We start from the raw sequence: 25,614 nt of genomic DNA on the forward strand, positions 1-25,614 counted from the left end.
CTGCTCAGGTGGTTGAGCGAGTCACGGCCTTGATGCGGAACTGGACTTCTGTGCGCTGAAACCAAGCAAATGCCTCTCCGGTGGCGAATGACGAAAGATTGAATGGGGTGGCGCCAACTACTGTGGAGTCCGCCATAGTAACAGTGAGGGGGGGGGGTAGGCGAAAGGAGCGAGTCAACTTCCTGGGTCACCAAAGTGACGGGCCAAGAGTAGGTTGTGACTCAGAGACGAGATGAATGCAACTGAGTAGCTTTATTATAGACATGTCAAGTATATATACACACTAGGTCCTGGTAAGGCAGTAACAAAATACAAACATGCTGTTTCTTGTCCAACCCACAACCAGTTCTGTAAATAGTTAATAATAAATTAGGCAGACAGGTTAAAAGAAGTTGCTGCCAGTGCGAGGGGACAGCGAATATACAAAAGATAATATATAAAATAAAAAGATGTCATTACTATGTACGATCGTGTGACACATGGGTGGTAAAACACATCAGCCCTCTTCAGGTGTGGTGTTTGGTTATAGGATGTCTAATGAAGTCACCATGCTACTCACTCACTAGGATAAATAATAATACAGTAGTTAGATGATGATATTAAATCACAGCCTCGAAGCCGACTTGTCTTCTGAGTTAGATGGGTTATAATCAGAGACAGACTTCTTAATAGAATGCAATTTAATGTACTTGTGATTACATTGCTCTGTGACAACCAACTCCAAAGTAAGCGTGGAGCGTTTCACAAACAATCTGACAACCAAAACACTACCAAACAACAAAAGAGCATTGCTCTCAAAAGACTTTAATAATACTCCAGTAGAAAACTATAAAGAATCACATCCTATCTTTGAGGTAATTGTTGGGTATGAGTTGATAGGAAGTTTCTATTAACCATAATAATTACCTGGAACATAGATGAAGAATTGTTAGTAATTTTTTCTCAGCTGATCCCATCTTTGGTCGTCAATTTTTCTTGGTGGGATTTAATGATACGTTGGAATTCTTAAAATATAAGTTTAATAAAACTTATGGCTACATTGCTCTATGACAGCTGACTCCTAAGTGTGTGTGGAGCGTCATACACAATCTGACAGAACCAAAACATTTCTAAAAAAAAGAGCATCGCTCTGAGAAGACGTAAATCCTACTCCAGTACAAAACTATAAAGAATTACATCCTATCTCTGAGGTAATCAACAAATGTTTGAATCCTAATACCAAAAAAAAATCATTACACTTATGTACAAAGCATAACAAGTTTTATTCATGCAATATGATGCAATGTTGCGCAATACCTGTAACACTTGAAATAATATAGTACATTATTACAATAATACATAACAGCCTCCTCCCCCTTAACTTGACATTGTAAAAATCTTCATAAATCTAATCTCTCAGGGGGCTTTCCTCTGTTAATCCTATTAGGAAGCACTTTAACCTCATCTTGTACTGGTACATGAATTGGTTCTGAATCTACATTTGATGTTGGACCATCTTGGTTAATATTTGACTCATTTGACCTAACTACTTCTTTAAGTTTCACATCTCTAACATTCACATGCTCTACTGGCTGTAATTGATCAACATGACGTTTCACAACATTATCACCAACACGAACATCATAATGTAAATTTCCTATCTCTCTTAAAATCTCTCCTGGTACCCACTTCTCTGGAGTGTTGTACGATCTTACCATGACATCAGACAAAGATAAAAAATGTCTTACATTAGGAAGCTTTACTACTTGTTTATACCCTTTATCTTCTAAATCACTTTGCAAACTTGGATACAACAAATCTAACTTACACCTCATCCTCCTCCCTATCAACAAATTTGAGGGTGTCATGCCTGTTGTGCTGTGTGGCGTTGTTCTATAAGACAATAAAAATTTTGATACATGCAAAAATATATTACCTGAATTTGCTTTTCTACACTTCATATTGTGTTTAAACGTTTGGACAAATCTTTCAGCCTCTCCATTAGTAGATGGATGATATGTAGCTGAAAATGTATGCTTTATACCATTGATATTACAAAATTCTTTAAACTCTTGTGAGGTAAATTATGGACCATTATCTGTAACAATTCTTTCTGGAATACCGTGCGTTGAAAAAATTTGCATTAACTCTTTTATTGTGGTGTAAGACGTTGTTGTCTTCATTTGGATAATTTATGGCCACTTACTGTAAGCATCTACTACTATCAAAAACAAGTAATTTAAAAAACGACCTACAAAATCTATATGCACTCTTTGCCATGGATACCTGGGTAACTCCAACGGGTGCATTCTAGCAAATTGAGGATTGTTCTGTTGCAAAACACAATTCATACAATTCTTTATATAAGATTCCACATCTTTATCTACACCTGGCCACCATACAAAAGTTCTCGCAATTGACTTTGATCTTACAATACCTTGGTGATAAGCATGTATTTCAGACAAAATCTTATTTCTCAGTGAATTAGGAATAATTACCTTTGAACCTCTCATCACTATTCCTTGTGTTACACTCAGTTCATACCATATATCCTTATACGGTTTACAGTTTTCCTCTTTTTCACATAAGTCCCTACCTGTTATTAAACTCTCCAAAACCTTACTAAGAACTGGGTCTCTCTTGGTACTGTGTGCTACATCTTTTGCAGTTATTGGTACATTAATTAACAGAACACTGTCATCATACTCCTCTGGAGATTTGTCTACGGGTAATCTGGATAAAGCATTGGCATTACCCATGTTTGATGTTGGACGGTATTCAAATATCATAGTGGTACGCTGCTAACATAATTGCCCCACGTTGTAATCTTGCAGCTACCAACGTAGGTAAACTTGCTTTTGGACCCAATATTGCTAATAAAGGTTTATGATCTGTAAAATGTGTGAATTTTTTCCTACCATAAAGATACATATGGAATTTTTTAACTCCATAAACTAATGCTAAACCTTCCTTTTCTATTTGAGAGTAATTCCTTTCTGCCTTGTTCAATATTCTAGAAGTGAATGCAATTGGTTTTTCTGTTCCATCTGGCATTATATGAGATAATACTGAACCTAAACCTATGTTTGATGCATCACATAATAATTTAACTGGTAAATTCATTTGATAATGTACTAAGAATGTAGGTGATGTTATTTCCTGCTTGATTCTTTCATAAGATTCCTGACACTCTTTTGTCCACTTCTATTCTACACCCTTATTCAACAGATTATACAATGGATGTGCAATTGTAGACAAATTCTGAATGAAATTCCCATAAAATGTTACTAAACCTAGAAATTATTGTAATTCCTTAACATTTTCTGGCACTTTTGATGATTGTACAGCTTTAATCTTCTCTTTAGTTTTGTGAATACCCTTGCCATTTATTACAAAACCTAATTATTCCACTGAATCAACTTCTAAAATACATTTGTTCTTATTCACTCTAATATTATGTTCCTTCAACTTCTTCAGAACTGTTCGCTATCTTTCCCTATGTTCTCTTGTGTCTTTACCAGCAATTAAAATATCATCTATAAAAATGAATACTCCTTGCATTCCTGAAAAAATCTTATCCATAGTTTGTTGCCATATAGCTGGACTACTTGTACCTCCATAAGGTAATCTCTTTGGTCTAAACAAACCTAAGGATGTATTTACTGTATATAATTCTTGTGAAGTTTCATCCAAGGGAAGCTGTTGAAATGCTTGTCTTAAATCTAATTTAGAAAAAACACTGCATCCTGACATAGTTGCAAACATGTCTTTCGGATTTGGTAAGGGATGTTGAGCTACTTGCAGTTGTGGATTTAACGTTACTTTGTAATCTCCACATAACCTAACCTGTCCACTTTCCTTCACAATAGGAACTAATGGCATAGCCCAATCTGAATATGTAACCCTTTCCCAGGAACCTTCATTTTCTAATCTCCTGATTTCTGTTTCAACTGTACTTTTCAATGCATACGGTACTGGTCTGGGAGCACAAAATCTAGGAGAACTCTCAGGTTTCAAAACTAAAAATTGCCTTTGCGTTCTTTACTGTACCTACTTTATCTTCAAATACGTCTTGAAACTCTGATATGATATTATCCAAAGATATTTCATTTTTGTTTCATCTTGTCTACCTGTAACCTTCCAAATACTAGGCCAATCTAACTTCAAATACTGTAGCCAATCTAAACCTAGCAAAGTTTGTCCATTACCTTTTACTACTGTTAATGGCATTCTCTCTAATTTTTTTTCTTTGTACTGTACTTCTACGTTCGAAGCACCTATCACCTGAATATCAAAACCATTATAACCTTTCAAAACTCTATTTGTACCTTCTAATAACAAATTAGGAATGCTTTTAGCCGTTTTCTCAGACATAATTGATACATCGGCTGCTGTGTCAACTTGCATCAAAATTGGTTTACCATTTATGATTACTTCTACTATGATATGTTTCTTTGCACCTTTGTTGACGGAATTAATGCGAAACGCAAAATCAGTTTCTGACCTAACCTGATTATCATGAACATTTTCCGCATTATTCTCTTGACCAATAGTATCAACTGTAGCATTTATTTTCCTTGTGTACTGTTTAGGAAATCTACAAGCAGTTGCAAAATGACCCATCTTTCTGCAATGTCTGTCCAGTAGCAGGGCATTTCTTTGCTTCGTATGCAAGATGATCAGTTTTACCACACCTATAACACTTGGGTTTTTCCTGTTGTTTCTGTGTATAAGCCTGATTCTGATATTTATGAACATTAGTGTTAGGCACTTTTCTATGACTAGGCTTTGACATATTCCTTCTCTGATTCTCATTGGTTTTCCACTTAGAACCTTCTTTATTAATTTTAGAATTTTCCATTTTATTGCTTGTAGAACTACATATTATGTTAATTTGCCTATTTGAAGTTTCTAAAGCTCTGCCTGTTATCAATACCTTTTCTTATGTTAAATCTTTATCTTGCAATAATTTCTTTCTTAGCTCTTGTGATGTGCCATGTGCAATCACTTGATCTATAATAACATTTTCTAACTCTAGAAATTCACATGAAATGGCTAAATTCTTTAGTCTAGTCACATATGCATCTAAACCTTCATTTTCTTTCTGATAAGCCTGCGCTGAAAACTGGTATCTTTCAAAAAATTTATTGACCTGAGGAGCAAAATATGTGATAAGAGCCTTAATTGCAGCTTCACTTGTGTCATATGTAGGCTGCAAAGTCTTAAACACTTCCCGAACTTCCCTACCTGCTGTATGAAGTAATAATGCCTTCTTTTGGGCAACCTTCATGTTCCCTAATGCTTCTAAATAAATCTTAAATTCCTCACACCACTGTTGCCATCGTGCTGCAACAAAATTGGGCTCAGCAGTGATGCTGAAGCGTTCGGGATGTCCTATATCAAAAGGCATTTTGAGTCTTACCTTAATACCTAGATTAGGTTAAGCTACTGTTCTGCAGTCACAAGTTTACTTCCTACCTGTTTTGTAGCCTACCCAACTTTAAATTTCACCCTTTCTTGTTTTGTTTGTTTGATGAAATTCCTGTTCTGCTGCTTGTACAATCTTCATTGGGCGATTTTCCTCTTGTCCCTCAATGTGCAAAAGGACCTTCTCTTGTGCTGGCCGTCCTTCTACCTAAGGCCCAACGTTTCTCCTGCGTGTGTTCGTCCTCCTGGGCATCGCCAATTGTTACGTTTGAGTTGATAGGAAGTTTCTATTAACCATAATAATTACCTGGAACATAGATGAAGAATTGTTAGTAATTATTTCTCAGCTGATCCCATCCTCGTCGCCAATTGTTGGGTATGAGTTGATAGGAAGTTTCTATTAACCATAATAATTACCTGGAACATAGATGAAGAATTGTTAGTGATTATTTCTCAGCTGATCCCATCTTTGGTCGTCAATTTTTCTTGGTGGGATTTAATGATACGTTGGTATTCTTAAAATACAAGTTTAATAAAACTTATGGCTACATTGCTCTATGACAGCTGACTCCTAAGTGTGTGTGGAGCATCATACACAATCTGACAAAACCAACACATTTCTAAACAAAAGAGCATCGCTCTGAAAAGACTTAAATCCTACTTCAGTACAAAACTACAAAGAATTACATCCTATCTCTGAGGTAATCAACAAATGTTTGAATCCTAATACCAAAACAAATCATTACACTTATGTACAAAGCATAACATGTTTTTTTGGGCTCAAGCCATGTCGTCCTGATGGAAGTTCCTTAAAGGCAGCTTCCTAGGGTATATTACAACTACGGCGATATTCACAGAGAATATACCTTAAGGTACCCAGAATTCTAACTCATGGAGCGAGTATCCCTAAAAAAGACCTTAGGGATATCGTAAATATCAGTGGACGTATTCTTGACACGCCTCATAGCAATCTATACCCCGAATAGAGTTAACACTTCGTAGGGGTCAAATGGCAAGAAAACGAAAACGATAAGAAAGGGGGGAGCCGTTCGTAAGGCATCTCTCCTCCCCGTTTCGAAAGCGTGCCCTGCGCCGCTCGCGGCGCCATCTGTATTCCTTTTTGCGTAGCTATACAACTCGGTGTTTTTCCCTGTGTTACTACCAAAATCTTGGATTTACTCTCTTATTATGCTTTCTCCAACTTCTTCTGCCTCGGATAAGTTGAGTACTATTTCTTTTATGTATAAATGTAGGCTCTTGTTTAAAATTAAAGTAATTAAAAGAGTTATCTTTGATACAAGAGCTGTTGCCTGCTGGAGGCGTCATGGACGCTGTCGCTCGCTAGAATAGGATTTATTTGTTAGCAAGAGCGACGTTCCCAGCCCCCTGCGCTTTAATAATTAGCTGCTTAGCTTAATTAGGAATTCTGTTATGATGCCATAGTAGTGCGCCTGGCGAAAGATTTGCCTAGGCTGACCAACACTAGTCTTCGTAGCCTAGTTGTTGGCCCTTGTACTTCCTGCATGATAATTAGTCTTCCAAGTGTGATTTTATATTGCTTAAAGCGTTAGGCAACGTTATACATATAAGCCCCTTTTTCGAGTAATTTCCAAGATAGTATTGGAGTGAGTTTCGATGATTTAGGTAATCGATTCTCTTAGTGCCTAGGCTAGGTTGTCTTAGGTCATTATAATATTATCTGTTTCCCCGTTTGCTCCCTTCTCTTCGGGGAAGGGACAAACCCTTTCCCTCTGTTTAAGCCTTAGGCTTAACTCTAGTGGTTTGTTTGAATTAATTTTCAAATATAACTATGCTGGAGTAGTACTGTACCTTCCTGCTCCAACTGAATTGGTTCAGAGGGGGACAGTACAGCAGTGTATTAGTCTGAGTCCGTGTTGGTCTAGCGTGGGGCAGAGTCTCCCTTGCTGCCTGACACGGGCATAGGAGGTTTATCCTCCTTGGATCACCTTGTAGGGTTCCTGTAGTTGATCCCTTCGCTCGGTGACCCCTCAGACTTGTCCTCTTTGCCGTTCCGGGTTCGGGATATGTTCCCTTTCCGGAATAGCAATTCCTTCCTTGCCTTGGTTTTAGGGAGGCAGCCAGTAGTGCTGGCCTCCCTCCCTGGATTTCTCTGGCTGAGATGAGCTTTCTTAGTTGGGAATGATCCTTAACCAAGGCAAGGTTGGACAGGACCCTCTGTCCTTCCCTTCTATTTTTCCGTTTCCTTTGTGTCAGTCGTCCGCATCCGTACCTAGCCTAGGTTAGGATGGGGAACTGACGTGGTCCCCTGTCGGCCGGCAGAGTGTGCCGACCGGCAGAGACCCTATCTTTTGAGTGCTGCCCGGTCCTTTCTTGGACCCTCAACCGCTGCCGTCTGTAGATTCAGTAAGCAGTGGTTAGGAAGCCTGACTTAGTGTCTCCCCTTCCTCTCGGCACTCTTTCGGGGGTGGGCGCAGAGGTTCATAGCCTCTTAGCCCGGCACTCATTCTGTTGTCTTCTTATGTGTTGTCCTTGCCGTATGCCGGCCTAGGGGCCGGCCGTCGGTAGGGGGTGTTCTCTAGTTCTCTTGCTGTCGGTCGGCGGTGGTTATATGCCTTTGCCGGCCGGTCTCTTTGCTCATCTGCCGGCCGCTATGAGTGGCGGCCGGCAGCCGAGCGCTACCTGGTGTGGATGCCAGCCGGCAGGGTTTGCTTACCGCTGCCGGCCGGCCTGCTACATTGCTCGGTTAGCCGGCCACTAAGAGTGATGGCCGGCAACACGGTGCTACCCGGGTGGCTACGGACCGGCAACCACTGCCGGCCGGTTCAGGCATGGGAACTGGAGTTCTCCCCAATAGGGGTGATCTGAAGTTGTATACTTGAGACCTACCTTTGGAAAAAAGGGGGGGCGGGTACTGACCGGCAAGAGCCGGCCGGCACACCACCCTCGTGTACTGTATCAGTTCTTTCTTGGGTGGTGTATTCTACCAAGGGAGACCATGATATAGTAGGTTACAACACTGTTTTTTCTAACTTACTTGTGTTGCTTTGTGCATTCACTTGGTGTCGCCTTACAAGGATTAAAAGAAAATTCTTTTCATCTCTAGCCAGAATGGTAAAATCTTACCTTAGGTGTGAGCTACACCTAATTTCCCTCGGGAAATATGATCTCTGGTTATTCTAGTAAAGACTAACTACGTGATTTTATGGCTGGTGGGCTTCTACAGGTGATTGTGTGGGTTTCACAAGTAGGTGTCTTTCCCTTATTCTTTGTGAATGCTCATATTTACATGTGTATTGAAATTCACTTGATATTCATGGAAATTTTCTTCTTTTACAGGAGGAGCATCCGAAATGTGATAGTGTCTTCTGCAATGTCCGCAGCAAGAACTTTTGCGGACATGTCTCGTGTAGGAGGCACGCGGCTTGCGCAGCCTCCAATGATGATCATCGCTACTGGGATCCGCAGGTACGTGCAGTATGTACTAACCTGCTATCAGAGGCTTTTGAATCCCCTAGGTCGGCGGAGTCAAGGGATGCAGCGAGGGAGAAGCTCCGTTTATGGGTAAGGGGTTTCCAGAAGAACACCACTGGACCTTATCTTCCTAATGAGAAGATGAGGGCATACCTTTTTCCCAAGGCTTCTACTGACGCTGTTGTTCCCTAGCCTCGGCTGGAGATCCCTCTCGTCCAGATCCCAGTGGAGGAGGATGTTGCGGATGCCATGCAGGACATCCAGCTGGATGACAAGATGTCTGACTTGTCCGACCGTGCGGAACAGGACCTCCTCGCAGAGGGTGAGGAGGAGGATCAAGATCCGATTGCCGTGGAGGAAGAGGTTCCCGTACCTTCAGACGTTCCGGTTCAGGCCCCTGAACCTATCCCCTCTACTTCGTCCGCTCTTCCAGCAGAGCTGGGACAGGCTCTCTCTTCCATCGTTGGTATGATACAACAGATGCAGAGGGAGAATAGTCAGAAGGCCGCTGCAATGGAGCTCCAGATGCTGAAGATCACAGCATCACGTGGACTTCCAAAGAAGCTCAACGTGAAGGACCTTCCTCTGTGCTCGGATGCCAACCCGTGGAGATATGCCGAGCACATGCCGATGACGGTCGGGAAGATCGTCATGTCGGAGAAACTGGGCTCAGTTCCCCTTGAGGAGGTGGAATTCTGGCCCAGCAGAGGGGCCTACCCGGACTGTTATGTCCGTCTGAAGAAGGAGCCGGCCTCGAAGGAGGAGACGGAATCGAAGGAGGTGATCATCCTGGATCACTCCAAGGCTCAAGCTGCCTTAACATCTGCATTGAAGGAGAGGGGGTTCTCAAACTCTAAAGTTGCTGCTTTGAGTAAGAAGCACCCCTCCTTCGTATCCTCCCCGGCTAGGGCCTTCCCCTTTATGCAGAAAGGGTTCGCGGCCGTTTTGAAGGCGGTTGAAGCTGGCAAACCATGTCCATCTCTGGAGGAATGCAAGCCACTGTCGTTGGCCTTGCCGTTGGATAACAAGGACTGGAAGGAGGTACACCTCACCTTCTCGGTTGGGAAGTTGGACGCCGATATTGCAGGTCAGCAGTTCGGCGAAAACCTTCCCAAGTTGTCGGAATTCCTCCTACGGAGGGAATTGGATACAAAGGAGCGTCTGGCAGCCTCGATGTCTCTCCAGACAAACATGGAGACAATGGCTAGTGACCCCAAGATGGCTGAGATGTTCATGGTAATGGCCAAGATCCATCTGGCCACGGTGACTAAGGACCTCTATTGCTTTGTCAAAGCGAGGAGGGCCTGTAGGGAGTTTGTTTTTGCCTCTGCCACAGTGAGGCATGAACCCAAGAGACTCATCTCATCTAGCATCTGGGGTAAAGATCTCTTTCCCAATGAAGTGGTCAAGGAGGTGGTGGACAAGGCAGCCACTGAGAACCGTAATCTTCTCCTTAAGTGGGGCCTGTCCCTTAAGAGGAAGTCTTCCCCTGATGAGGGCCCTCAGCCGAAAGGAAAGGCGAAGAAATCGAGGTTTTCTTCCCGTCCAGCCAAGCCTTTCAGACCACAACGACAGCAGCAGCAGCAGCCAGCTTTGCCTCCGGTACCACAACTGGTAGCCCAGACCCCGACCACCTTCCAATGGGTACCCCAAGCCGTGTCATCAGCATCCCCGGCATTCAATCCAGTGTTCGAAGGGCAATCGACCACGTTTCGACCAAAGCCCAGAGGTGCAGCCAGGGGTTCGGCGAGACGCCCCTCTAGGGGAAGAGGATTCAGAGGTGGTCGCGGCCAGGGAGGCAAGACTGCAGGGCAGTCAAAGTGAAGTGTCGCCGGTAGGTGGGAGACTACAGTATTTCCGGGATCGCTGGACCTTCGATCCCTGGGCCCACAGCCTGCTCAAAAATGGACTGGGTTGGAGTTGGTACAGTACTCCGCCCCTGTGCCCTCAATTTTTCCAACACTCCACCCCCGTTTTGGAGGAGTACATTCAAGAACTGTTGGAGATAAAGGTGATCCGGAGGGTAAAGTCCATCAAGTTCCAAGGGAGGCTGTTTTGTGTTCCCAAGAAAGACTCGGGGAAACTCAGAGTCATTCTGGACTTGTCACCACTCAACAAGTTCATAATGAACCACAAGTTCAAGATGTTAACGTTACAACACATAAGGGCCTTACTGCCCAAGAGGGCATATACCGTCTCCATCGATTTGTCAGACGCATATTGGCACGTTCCAATAAGTCGCCATCTCTCCCCCTACCTAGGATTCAAGCTACAACAAAAACTTTATGCTTTCAGAGCGATGCCTTTCAGGCTAAACATAGCTCCAAGGATCTTTACGAAGCTTGCGAGCGCAGCGCTCAAACAGTTACGCCTAAAAGGGTTCCAGGTAGTAGCCTACCTGGACGATTGGTTGGTGTGGGCAGCATCCAGAGCGGAATGCTTGCAGGCTTCCCTACAGGTGATTCAGTTCCTGGAATATCTAGGTTTCATGATCAACAGAAAGAAGTCTCGTCTTTCTCCAGCTCAGAGGTTCCAGTGGTTGGGAATTCACTGGGATCTAGTGTCACACCGTTTTTCCATTCCAATGTCGAAAAGGAAGGAAATAGCGGGGTCTGTCAAGAGACTTCTAGGTTCCGAGAGGATATCAAGACGCGAACAAGAGAGGGTTTTAGGCTCTCTTCAGTTCGCATCAGTAACAGACCCAGTGCTAAGAGCACAGCTGAAAGATGCAGCGGGAGTTTGGAGAACCTTTGCATCAAAAGAGCGAAGGGACTTGAAGAGACCGGCCCCACTTCGGCTACGTTCTCTTCTCAGACCGTGGTCTCAAGCCAGTCGTCACTCGATCCATGTAAGGTTGGTACTGGACAGCGAGGTGGTAGTGAAATGTCTGAATCGGCGGGGATCGAGATCTCCACCTCTCAACCAGGTAATGTTAGCCATATTTCGACTGGCGGAGAAGAAGAAGTGGCACCTGTCAGCAGTTCACCTTCAAGGAGTCCGGAATGTGACCGCGGACGCTCTATCCAGGGTTACACCGATAGAGTCGGAATGGTCCCTAGACGCAGGATCATTCTCATTCATCTCGAGTCAAGTCCCAGAACTGCAGATAGACCTCTTCGCGACGAAGGACAACAAGAAGCTGCCAAGATATGTGTCCCCGTACGAGGACCCCTTGGCGGAAGCAGTAGATGCGATGTCCCTCGATTGGAACAGATGGTCCAGGATCTACCTGTTTCCCCCTCACAATCTGATGTTGAGGGTCCTCAACAAACTGAGATCCTTCAAGGGAGTAGCAGCGATAGTGGCCCACAAGTGGCCGAACAGTGTATGGTTCCCTCTAGCTCTGGAACTACGACTAGAGTTTCTACCACTCCCGGACCCAGTTCTGTCCCAGCAAGTCCAGAAGTCGACTGTCTACGCTTCATTACAGAAAACCCGGACCCTGCAGCTCATGATTTTCTCTCCCTAGCGGTGAAGAAACGGTTCGGAATCTCGAAAGATAGCATCGACTTCCTGGAAGAATATAAGTGTAAGTCTACTAGAAGGCAGTACGAATCAGCATGGAAGAAATGGGTAGCCTTTGTCAAAGACAAGAATCCGCACGAGATCTCTACGGAGTTCTGCCTATCCTTCTTCATCCACCTCCACGGACAGGGGCTGGCGGCTAACACGATTTCTACATGTAAGTCAGCTCTGACAAGACCCATTCTATATGCCTTCCAGGTAGACCTCGCTAACGAGATGTTTAACAAGATCCCGAAGGCCTGTGCTAGGCTTAGACCTTCAGCTCCTCCAAAGCCTATTTCATGGTCTTTAGACAAAGTCCTTCATTTTGCCTCATTACTGGATAATGAGGAGTGTGCACTGAAGGACCTGACTCAAAAAGTGATCTTCCTTTTTGCCCTAGCTTCTGGGGCCAGAGTTAGTGAGATTGTAGCCCTCTCGAGAGAGGAGGGCCGGGTTCAGTTCCTGGATGGGGGAGAACTGAACCTGTTTCCGGACCCTACGTTTCTCGCTAAGAACGAGTTGCCCACCAACAGGTGGGGTCCCTGGAGAATCTGCCCTCTGAAAGAAGATGCATCTCTATGTCCCGTAGAATGCCTAAAGGTCTATCTTCGTAGAACTTCAGACTTCCATGGGGGCCAACTATTCAGAGGAGAAACATCGGGCTCGAATTTATCTTTAAATCAACTTAGGGCGAAAATTACATATTTTATTCGCAGAGCGGATCCTGACAGTTCACCCGCAGGTCATGATCCGAGGAAAGTTGCTTCATCCTTAAACTTCTTTAACTTTATGGATTTTGAACACCTTCGTTCATACACTGGCTGGAAGTCTTCCAGGGTATTCTTTCGCCACTATGCTAAGCAAGTGGAGCAGCTAAAGAGGTCTGTGGTAGCAGTTGGTTGCGTCGTTAACCCTGCTGTTTAACTCTGCGAGGAACAGTGGATTTAATTGGGACTTTGATTCTTGGGTGAGTGTATAGTTATATGCGTTGCTATAACTAGTAGTGAAGGCTCTGGGAGCCCACAGTGACTTTTCCAGCGTTATGGTGATTGTAGCACAAGTACAGACAGGTGTGCCGAGCGTTTCTGACGCTAATGTCAGTGGATAGTAACATGGACGTTTAACTTTGATACCTTGGTATGTGACAAGTGACCTGATTGTTTTCTTTCAGATAACCATACATCCATGCACTACGGTACTTGTGTAAATTGTTGGTCATCCACCTATCATATGTATATAATTGTGGTAACCATGTCTATTTATTGTTATTCAATAAACTTGTTCTCGGGAACCTTGCGTCTCCTTCACCTATATTGATTTCATTTTAATTATTGAGCATTCAGCCTATGTATATTAATCGGGGATATCTATAATAGCCTGTTCCTTAATGCAAGCCTTGTTGCACTGGTTTATACTTTCCTTAGCATAAAGGGCTCCACCCTTCTCTGAGGGCGGTGGCGGCAGCAAGTTTAATCCTACGCAGTTATAACCTTTTTGTCTATTTCTACTTCGACCAGGGTGCTGGTCGGGGTTTTTTCCTTGGATGCTGTAGTTCCGTAAGGACTATGCTTTACTTCATATAGAGTGAGACCACTATATTGTACTGGCTTGCGAGTGATTCATACATAGGTATATGTACTCTTCGTTCGTTTCTAGAGTCTAGTAGGACTCCTCCCTATAGGGGGCAGGAAGCGCTTTCATGGCTTATGATTAGTGAAAAGATGTATAACGGTAACATCTTAGGTCTTTCAGTCGAGTTGACTAAGAAACATTCCTGAGGAGTACGGCACGTATTGAGAATCCACAGATACAGTAATGCTCTGGTATACTTCCATCAAGACGACATGGCTTGAGCCCAAAAAACGGATTTTGAGTGAAGCGAAAAATCTATTTTTGGGTAAGATGGCCATGTCGTCCTGATGGACCCGCCCTGTCCCTTTTCAAAAAAAAAAAAAAAAAAGAAAAAGGCTGTAGGACCCCTCCCTACATACAGTATCTGTAGCACCTCGTGTATCGCTACAAGGAATACAGATGGCGCCGCGAGCGGCGCAGGGCACGCTTACGAAACGGGGAGGAGAGATGCCTTACGAACGGCTCCCCCCTTTCTTATCGTTTTCGTTTTCTTGCCATTTGACCCCTACGAAGTGTTAACTCTATTCGGGGTATAGATTGCTATGAGGCGTGTCAAGAATACGTCCGCTGATATTTACGATATCCCTAAGGTCTTTTTTAGGGATACTCGCTCCAGGAGTTAGAATTCTGGGTACCTTAAGGTAAATTCTCTGGGAATATCGCCGTAGTTGTAATATACCCTAGGAAGCTGCCTTTAAGGAACTTCCATCAGGACGACATGGCCATCTTACCCAAAAATAGATTTTTCGCTTCGCTCAAAATCCGTTTATTCATGCAATATGATGCAATGTTGCGCAATACCTATAACACTTGAAATAATATAGTACATTATTACAATAATACATAACAGTAATCAATAAATGCTTGAATCCTAATATCAAAATAAATAATTTCACTTATGTACAAAGCATAACATGTTTTATCCATGCAAAATGCTGCAATGTTGCACAATACACGTAACACTTGAAATAATACAGTACATTATTACAATAATACATAAGTCTCCTCCCCATTAACTTGCCATTGTAAAAATCTTTATAAATCTAATATCTCAAGGGGCTTTCCTCTATTAATCCTATTTGGAAGCACTTTAACCTCATCTTGTACTGGTACAAGAATTGGTTCTGAATCTACATGTTGGAGCATCTTGGTTAATATTTGACTCATTTGATCTAACTACTTTTTAAAGTTTCTCATCCCTAACATTCACATGCTCTACTATATTTCTGTTTAATGGCTGTAATTGATCAACACGACGTTTTACAAAATTACCACCAACACGAACATCATAGTGTAAATTTCATAGCTCTCTTACAATCTCTCTTGGTACCCATTTCTCTGGAGTGTTGTACGATCTTACCATGACATCAGATAAAGGTAAAAAATGTCTTATATTAGGAAGCTTTACTACTTATTTATACCCTTTATCTTCTAAATAACTTTGCAAACTGGGATACTACAATTCTAAATTAAACCTCATCCTCCTCCCCATCAAAAAATTTGATGGTGTCACGCCTCTTGTGCCGTGCGGCGTTGTTCTATAAGACAATAAAAACTTTGATACATGCAAAAATATGTTACCTGAATTTACATTTCTACACTTCATATCGTGCGTAAATGTTTGAACGAATCTTTCAGCCTCTCCATTGATAGATGGATAATATGTTACTGAAAATGTATGTTTTATACCATCGACATTACAAAGTTCTTTAAACTCTTGTGAGGTAAATTGCGGACCATTAACTGTAACAATTCTTTCTGGAATACCATGTGTAGAAAAAATTTGCATTAACTCTTTTATTGTGACATAAGTCGTTGTTGTCTTCATAAGGATGATCTCTGGCCACTTACTGTAAGCATCTCCTACTATAAAAAAAATTATTTAAAAAAGGACCTTCAAAATCTATATGAACTCTTTGCCATGGATACCTGGGTAACTCCCACGGGTGCATTCAGCGAATTGAGGATTGTTTTGTTGCATAACACAATTCATACAATTCTTTATATAAGATTCCACATCTTTATCTACACCTGGTCAACATACAAAAGTTCTGGCAATTGACTTTGATCTTACAATACCTTGGTGATGAGCATGTATTTCAGACAAAAAATTATTTCTCAGTGAATTAGGGATAACTACCCTTGAACCTCTCATCACTATTCCTTTTGTTACACTCAGTTCATACCATATATGCTTATAGGTTTTACAATTTTCCTCTTTTCCACATAAGTCCCTACCTGTCAATAAACTTTCTAAAATCTTACTAAGTACTGGGTCTCTCTTGGTACTGTGTGCTACATCTTTTGCACTTATGGGTACATCATATTCAGATATTAACAGAATACTGTCATCATACTCTTCTGGAGCTTTGTCTACTGGTAGTCTAGATAAAGCATCTGCATCACCCATCTCTTTGGTCTAAAAAAACCTAAGGATGCATTTACTGTGCATAATTCTTGTGAAGTTTCGTCTATGGGAAGCTGTTGAAATGCTTGTCTTAAATCTAATTAAAAAAAAAAAAACAATGCCTCCTGGCATAGTTGCAAACTTTTCTTTCGAATTTGGTAAGGGATGTTGAGCTACTTGCAGTTGTGGACTCAAACGTTCCTGTGTAATCTCCACATAACCTAAGCTGTCCACTTTCCTTCACAATAGGAACTAATGGCATAGCCCAATCTGAATATGTAACCTTTTACCAGGAACCTTCATTCTCTAATCTCCTGATTTCTGTTTCAACTTCACTTTTCAATGCATACGGTACTGGTCTGGGAGCATAAAATCTAGGAGAACTGTCAGGTCTAAAAACTAAAATTGCCTTTGCATTCTTTACTGTACCTACTTTATATTCAAATACGTCTTGAAACTCTGATATTGTGGCGGGATGTTGCAAAAACAACCCCCACACCCTTGAATCACTCTAAACAGACCAATGTCTCCTCAATACAACCTTTCCCCTTACGTTATCAGCAGCGGGACTCTTGGACAAAAGGACAAAAACAAAACAAAAACATGACCTTAAAACTATATATTTCTTACAAACTATAATAAATCAAACCAAACCATCCAAAAAAAACTTTAAACTAATCAAAACTTAACACTTTAAACTAGAATCACCAGCATCAAAAACTTTACACTATATATACCATAAACCCCATCCAAATAAACGCAAAAAACCCTAACAAACTTAAATCTAAACCGCACACCAACTCAAAATATATGTTTATAAATATTGCGACACCAGCACTGACGCCACACACAAGCCGAACTGTCTTTTCACGGCAAACTACCACTATATGGTAAACAGGAGTCTCTCTCTCTATGCCATATCGGCCTCAACTCCTTGAGTCACAGGTGCCAGTATCATCATCATCATCATCATCATCATCGTCATCATCATCATCATCAATCCAAATACACAGGCCAGGTCGTCAACAGTTGAGCAGTCAAATGAGCAGTACAAACAAAATCTTAATACAGGCCAGGTCATCAACAATAAATCCACTTTCAAAATTCAGTCTCTCCAAAGGAGGAATCACGGCTTTGAAAATCAAAAAAACACTTCCACGCTGGTCGAAAAATATATATATAATCCAGCGTTCACACAACTGACTCAGGACGCAGTCAATCAAAAAAAGCATTCGCTCCGAAACATTCACCCCTGCCGTAACCTAACTAAAAAATGTAATCAAACAATCTCATTTAAACCAACAGTCTTTCTCACCACAAACGATCGTTAACCTAACTACTTTCGCTCGCTAACACAATCTCTCTCTCTCTCTCTCTCTCTCTCTCTCTCTCTCTCTCTCTCTCTCTCTCTCTCTCTCTCTCTCTCTCACAGGATTTGGCAAAAACAAAAAAATAAAAATAAAGCAAAAATAAATCCTCCACATTCCTCCCCCCCTTACTTTGCCAAATCCTTCTCACACAACACTTACATTATTTTTTTCATAACCCAGTCGCAGTCGGGAACGGGACCTCTACTCCGAGTAACTGGGCCTCCATATACTCTCTCATTCACTTCTTCCTTATCACAATCATTCGCTACATTAACACTATTCCTATCTAAATCCCTATCATCTAATATATCATGTACAATCATATCTACCTCGTTCTCATCTGGCCCTATAATTACACTCATTTCTGTAAACAGTTCATCCATTTCATCAGAAACATTCTCAATTTTAGTAAAAGATTCATTCATACTACTAATCATTCTCCTATCTCCCACTCTCGCATTCGTCATCCTTTCTTTTACATCACCTAAGGAAAAGCCACACACACTATAGGTACCATTCATACTCAGCCATGATTCATCTGTATTAACACATTTATCTTCCATACACACTTGCACATTTACACCCTTGTCATACTTATTTCTATTCTCACTTTTACTTATAAAATTTCCCCTTCCTTCATCTTTACTTAAAGCTCTTGTATTCTTCCTTTTCTTATATTCTACTAACACTAACTGTTTACCTTCCAGATCTAAGTCCTCATACATACTAGGTTCACCCTTGTTCCTTTTCAACCATTTACTCATCCCATTCTCTTGGATATACTCAGGTACCTCTTTCCATTTACGCAACTGGTTTTGGTGGGCCCTAATTTTTTCCCCAATACCACCCACACACAACTTACCCAAAACGTAACTTAATCCACTCGAACCAACTTCTAACACCTCATAGGGACCTTCAAATTTATCATGCACCTTATTTACATTCATTCTACCCTTTTCAATAACTTCTTTCATCACTCTTTCACCAGCTTTAAAGCTTTCAAACCTCTTATTTGCTTTCCTCCACACATCTCTATCATCCTCCGACACACCCAACCTCGGTCTTATTATTTTTTCAAAATTTAACACAAACTTACATGGAGACATACCCGTACTCTTATGCACTGTTGCATTGTAAGCCCACAACGCTCTACCAACATACAAATCCCAATCATTACCACATGTACTCATCATTCGCAAAATTTCAGTTAATGTTCTTACAGTCCTTTCCGCCAACCCATTCGCACTTGGCATATAAGGAGTCGAATACACATGTTCAATACCCCATTCTCTTAACATCTGCTCAAACTCCCATCCAACAAACTCAGGGCCATTATCACTTAACATTCTCACAGGCTTACACACACACATCGGCAACATCACTTGACCAACCATTCTTGCAACAGTCTCGCTCCGTTTATCCTTGATGGGTATTGCATAGGTAAATTTACTCATGTGATCAACCATAACAATCATTCCCACATGTCTTCTCGCAGTCACAGGCAACGAAACACAATCAATCACAAACATCTCAAATGGTTCTTTCATACGTAATCTCAAAACAGGCGGATTAGCATGCACTCTCTGATACTTCCCTTTCTGGCAATCTTCACACGTAGTCGCTACATCCTTACATATCTGACTCAACCCAGGTGTAAACAATCTCTCACGCATGCATTCCCATAATTTATTCTTACCCATATGCCCATATCTGTCATGCACTAACATACACATACTTACTGCTGCATGCATTGGAAACACAGGAACATATATATCTTCATCCATTCCTTTATGTAGAAAATAAACAATATTCTTACACACAATAAGTCTCTTACTAACTTTCTTATACACCTCTAAATCAGACGGCCATTCTTCTACCTCAATACTATTCAACATACATTCACGTAACCTTTTAATTTCCTGACATTCATCTTGCATTTCTTCCACCTCCTCTTTAGTCAGTAGATCATCCTCACTCCTCGTAATATCAACCATGCCAACAAAATTCGCCATAAATACACTATTATCTTCTATCACAACTACTTCACATCCATTCTTCAGAAGCAAACCACTACCAATATCAACTGATAAATCATGCAATCTTAAAAAGTCAATTCCTATCAAAAAACAACTAGGCATCTCATTCTCTCCCATTACAATAAAATTATGTTCCACCTCCATACTTCCCAGTTTTACTTTCAAATGCACTTCTTCCCAAACTAGCAAACTTCCTTTACCTATCCCATGAATTCTCACACTCGTACATTGCCGTTTCACTTCCCAATTGTACCGCTCTATTTCCTTGATAACAGACATATTCACTAATGACACTTGTGCACCTGTATCAATTAAACTACAGTATTCATTCTCATTTATACCCACATACGTCATCATTCTTCCTTTTACACCATGCATACAAATGTTTACTCTCCTATCAATAGGGTCATCCTTATCACACCCATGGTCATCTTCGCTATCTTCTATGCTCATACCACTCTGATTCAAATCACTCGGACAATCCTCCTTCTTGCTCAACAACTTGCAACATCTTTCATTACATTGTAACCTCAATATATACTCCATTTCAGTCTCTTTATTTGCTCGGTACTGCATCGGACGATTCCACCCAAAATACAAATAAACAGTGACACCATATAACATACTTACTACCAACAATACTTTTGATAACAATTCACCCTCAAGCATACTATCCTCCTCCTTATATGCCATTTCTTTCGATACTTCATTCCTAACACTCATTCTAAGCTCATCTATACTAGCAGGTATATCCCTATTCAAACCCTTCAATTTAACCTTATTTAACCCACACAAAATACATTTATACACCATGTCATCCCCTTCAAAACTTTGTACCACCATTAAATCTTCCGGCAACCTTTCAAAATTACTATCATTCTCGCTACTCTCTTCTATCTTACCATGCATTCTTGACATCGCATCTGCTATCACGTTCTTACTCCCAGGTACATATTCTAGCTTAAAGTCAAATTCATTCAAATCCTCTATTGTCCTCGCAACTCTAGCATTCACAGACTCTTTCCTAATCATGTACACTAGGGGCTGATGGTCAGTACGCACAATAAATTTCAAACCATACAAAAATACCTTCAACGCTTTCACGCAAAACCTTATCGCAGCCAACTCCCTTTCAATCGTGGAATACTTTCGCTCAGCCTTATTAAATGCTTTACTTACATACGCTATCACTCTCAACTGTTCATCTCCGTTTATTCTTTGCATTTGAACCATGCAACCGCCCATACTAATCCCACTAGCATCCGTATATAACTCTAGCATACTCGCATGTTCACTATAATCGGGAAAAGCCAAAGTGACGTCTCTCGCAGCCTCTTCTTTCAAGTTTTCAAATGCTTCAATCATACGCTCATCCCATTTCAGTCTCGTACTATTTCTCTTACCTGTCCACTCATTCAAAGGCTTCCCTATTCCCGAACAATCTCTGACAAACTTCCGACCAAATTCAATTAACCCAAGAAACCCTCTCAACTCACGCACCGTATGAGGAAGTGGAAACTCTCTCACCTTACTCACAAACTTTTCACTCTTCCTTATACCCGATTCACTCACCACATGCCCAAGAAATTCCACCTCCCCGGCCAACCATGTACACTTTTCAAGCTTAACTCTCACCCCAACTTCTATCAACCGTTCTAATACTACTTCAAGCAACTGCATGTGTTCCTCAACTGTCTCACTAGCAATCAAAATATCATCAATAAAAACAGTCACCTTCTGTCTATCAAACCCAGCCAAAACTACATTCATCGCCCTCTGGAAGGCAGCAGGCGCATTAGCAAGACCAAAACTTAATCTTTTAAACTGAAAATGACAATTTCTACTTGAAAATGCCGTAATGGGCCTGCTCCCCTCTGCCAGAGGCATCTGGTAATAGCCCCTAACTAAATCTAACTTTGTAAAAACTTTCATACCATGCATCTTATACACACAGTCAGACACTACATTCATCGGAAAACGTTCTTTAACAGTTACTTCATTCACCTTCCTATAATCAATACACATCCGTAAACTTCCATCCGGCTTTCTTACAGGTACAATAGGGCTATTCCAGGCACTCTCACTCCTTTCTATTACACCGATTTGCTCTAACTCCTGGCACTGCTCTTCTATTTCTCTGGCAATAGGCGGAGAAAAATGTCGGGGACGCTGATATATGGGGGTATCATTACTAAGAACTATCTTAAATTCAGGCAGCTTTGATCCCCCACGATCCTCGTCACCGCGACTCAAAACTCTCCGTCTATCCCATAACATCCTATACAATTGTTCCCTTTCCCCCTCACTTATATTCTCATCTACATTAATTCTTTCCTTCAAACTTTCATAGTCCCAATCATCATCCGGCTTTATCTTACCCGTCATAACCCGTCTCAATTTAACATACCTTTCATCCTCTACATTGACCAACGTATACATACATCCCATGCAATCACCCTCACGTATACCCCGTATTCTCTTCCTCCTTACAGTCGGCAACAAGCTCACATACACCTTCGGCTCCTGCAAATTCAAAATACCATCATACACATGCACACTTGCTTTCACCAAATTACTTGCTTCCGAACCTTCCACTACATATTCACAATTGTCACTATTGGCAATTCCCAGACTATTCGGCCATGCAACTTTTACACTGACAACCTCACTCGCATCTTTTGACAATTTAACACCTTCTTTTGCTATTAACGGCACACCTCTCCATACCTTCGTACATACACTACCATCTTCATTCAAATAAAATTCCCCAAAAAATTTACCCTTAACTTTCATCTCTATCATATTTACATTAGGATGTAATATCATACCGCATTTTTTCAAGAAGTTATAACCTAACAACACATCGTATTTGTCATTTACTCCCTCAACCACATAAAAATCCTTATCTTCCATCATCAGCCCCCCAATCATGACATTTTCACGCAACTTTCCTTGCACAGAAATACTTAAATTACCGATACCTTTCACTTCACCTTTACACCCCCTAAATTCACACACATCCCTTACCTTATCGTATGCATTCCTAAACATTAAATTGACACCACAACCAGTATCAATCAGACCAACTAGCTCTATTCCATTAAAATTTACTTTTGTACTCATGCAGTCATAAGCTCTTTCGCCCATCACGTCTTCATGTAGTAAACCTTCACGAACATGCATCACATTCACTCCGCACACACTCGAGGACTCACCCAGCTGAACCCTCTTACACTCTAGTTTCCCGAACATCCTGGCTGATTTACTCCCTTCTTCCTACATACCCTAGCTACATGCCCATCTGCACCACATTCAGTACACTTACCCCGTGGCTCCTTGCACATTCTAGCATAATGACCATCCTTACCACAATTACCGCAAATAACATTTGTACGATTACTCCGACATCCACTCGCTATGTGCCCTGTCATACCACACCGATAACATTTTACCCCTTTCTCTTTCTTGCACTCGCTAATTCTATGCCCTACCTCACCACATCCAAAACAAGCACCAAGAGCCCATCTACATTCATTCTTCTTATGTCCTACTTTCCCACATCTATAACACTTCTCTTCACGGATACAACTACCTGACCTATCTTGCGGCGCACTAGCACTCCTATCCCTCCAAACCTGATTCCCTTGCCTAAACCCTTCATTTGTCCTTACAGGTATTCCCACATTACTCGCCCTAACACTCCTATCTACTACACTATCAGCTACCCTCATCGGTCCTCTCATAACAGCATCTCTAAAACTAACAAATTCTGGCACACTTTCCTCCATTCCAGTTCTTACACTCACAGATTTACTTTCTTTCATACACCTATCCAACTCGTAATCCTCAACTATCTCTAAAATATCATCCCATGTCAATCTTTCTTTCGTCCACCTCATTTTCTCCTTCCGTTTCAAATTAACAAACTCAGCAACATTCTCGGGTACAGTAGCCAAAAACTTCCTCATTAACTCCTTATTCTCATTTATGCCTTCATCCCCATACTTCTTCCTAGCTAACGTTTCCAACCTACATACGTACATTGATATCGCTTCTCCTGCATTCATCCGTGCTTCATCAAAATCATTCTTACGCTTATACTTAACACTCCCTTTCATACGTTTTACCTGCTCAATTATTCTCTTTTTCACACTTTCATAATCAACGTCACCTACACTCATTATCACTCCATACATCGTCAACAAATACCCAGTTAAATATTCTCCTAACTCCCTAGCCCAAACTCTTTTACTATCACCATACTTATCCTGACAATACCTCTCATACTCCTTGAAAAAATCATATACATCCCTACTGCTATGCTCATTGAAGCTTTCACACCGAGGTACCTCTCTCATAAACACAGTCTTACACACATCACGTTCATTCTCACTGCTATCATCACTGTCTACTCCCTTGTTACCTTCTTCCTCATTTGAATACAATGAATCCATTTCCACACTTAAATTCCTATCCTTAACCATTCCTTTCTTACCCTTTTTCTTACTTACTACTTTCACCCATTCACGATCGTCCTTGCTATCAGCCTGATACTTTTTCTTCCCTTTCTTCACATCACTTTTACCTTTCCTTTCATCTTTCCTCTCACCTTTCTGTTCATCCTTACTATGCCTAATTCCCTTATCTTCAATATCACCATCACTATTACTACTATCACTATCACTTCCTTTCCCATTATCACCTACCTTAACCTTCTCTTCCACTACCAACCCATTCCCCGAAGCTGAGGACACTCCTCCGACTGCACCTTCGCCCATTATAGTTTTCATCATCCCCATGACTTGCCCCATCATATCTTCCATTCGTTTCTCTATTCGTTCTTCATTCTCTCGCATCCTCATCTCAACACATTCTTCCACTCTCTCTACTGTCCCCTTTAACTCTCTAAGCTCCTTCTGCATCGCCGCATTCTCCCAGTTCAACCTCTCATTCTCTATTAGCAACCTCTTCTCACGCTCCTTACTCAGCCGCAATTCCTCCTTCAGTAACTTGTTCTGCTCTTCCATTTTCATCAACCTTAATCTAATTTCATATCCAAATGCAGTCCTTTGTCCAAGAGTCTAGCTTCAATCCCACCTCGGCAGTCCCTGTTCGGGCGCCAAAATAATGTGGCGGGATGTTGCAAAAACAACCCCCACACCCTTGAATCACTCTAAACAGAGCAATGTCTCCTCAATACAACCTTTCCCCTTACGTTATCAGCAGCGGGACTCTTGGACAAAAGGACAAAAACAAAACAAAAACATGACCTTAAAACTATATATTTCTTACAAACTATAATAAATCAAACCAAACCATCCAAAAAAAACTTTAAACTAATCAAAACTTAACACTTTAAACTAGAATCACCAGCATCAAAAACTTTACACTATATATACCATAAACCCCATCCAAATAAACGCAAAAAACCCTAACAAACTTAAATCTAAACCGCACACCAACTCAAAATATATGTTTATAAATATTGCGACACCAGCACTGACGCCACACACAAGCCGAACTGTCTTTTCACGGCAAACTACCACTATATGGTAAACAGGAGTCTCTCTCTCTATGCCATATCGGCCTCAACTCCTTGAGTCACAGGTGCCAGTATCATCATCATCATCATCATCATCATCGTCATCATCATCATCATCAATCCAAATACACAGGCCAGGTCGTCAACAGTTGAGCAGTCAAATGAGCAGTACAAACAAAATCTTAATACAGGCCAGTTCATCAACAATAAATCCACTTTCAAAATTCGGTCTCTCCAAAGGAGGAATCACGGCTTTGAAAA

Source organism: Palaemon carinicauda, chromosome 16, assembly GCF_036898095.1.
Source record: "Palaemon carinicauda isolate YSFRI2023 chromosome 16, ASM3689809v2, whole genome shotgun sequence".
NCBI classification, from domain to species: domain Eukaryota; kingdom Metazoa; phylum Arthropoda; class Malacostraca; order Decapoda; family Palaemonidae; genus Palaemon; species Palaemon carinicauda.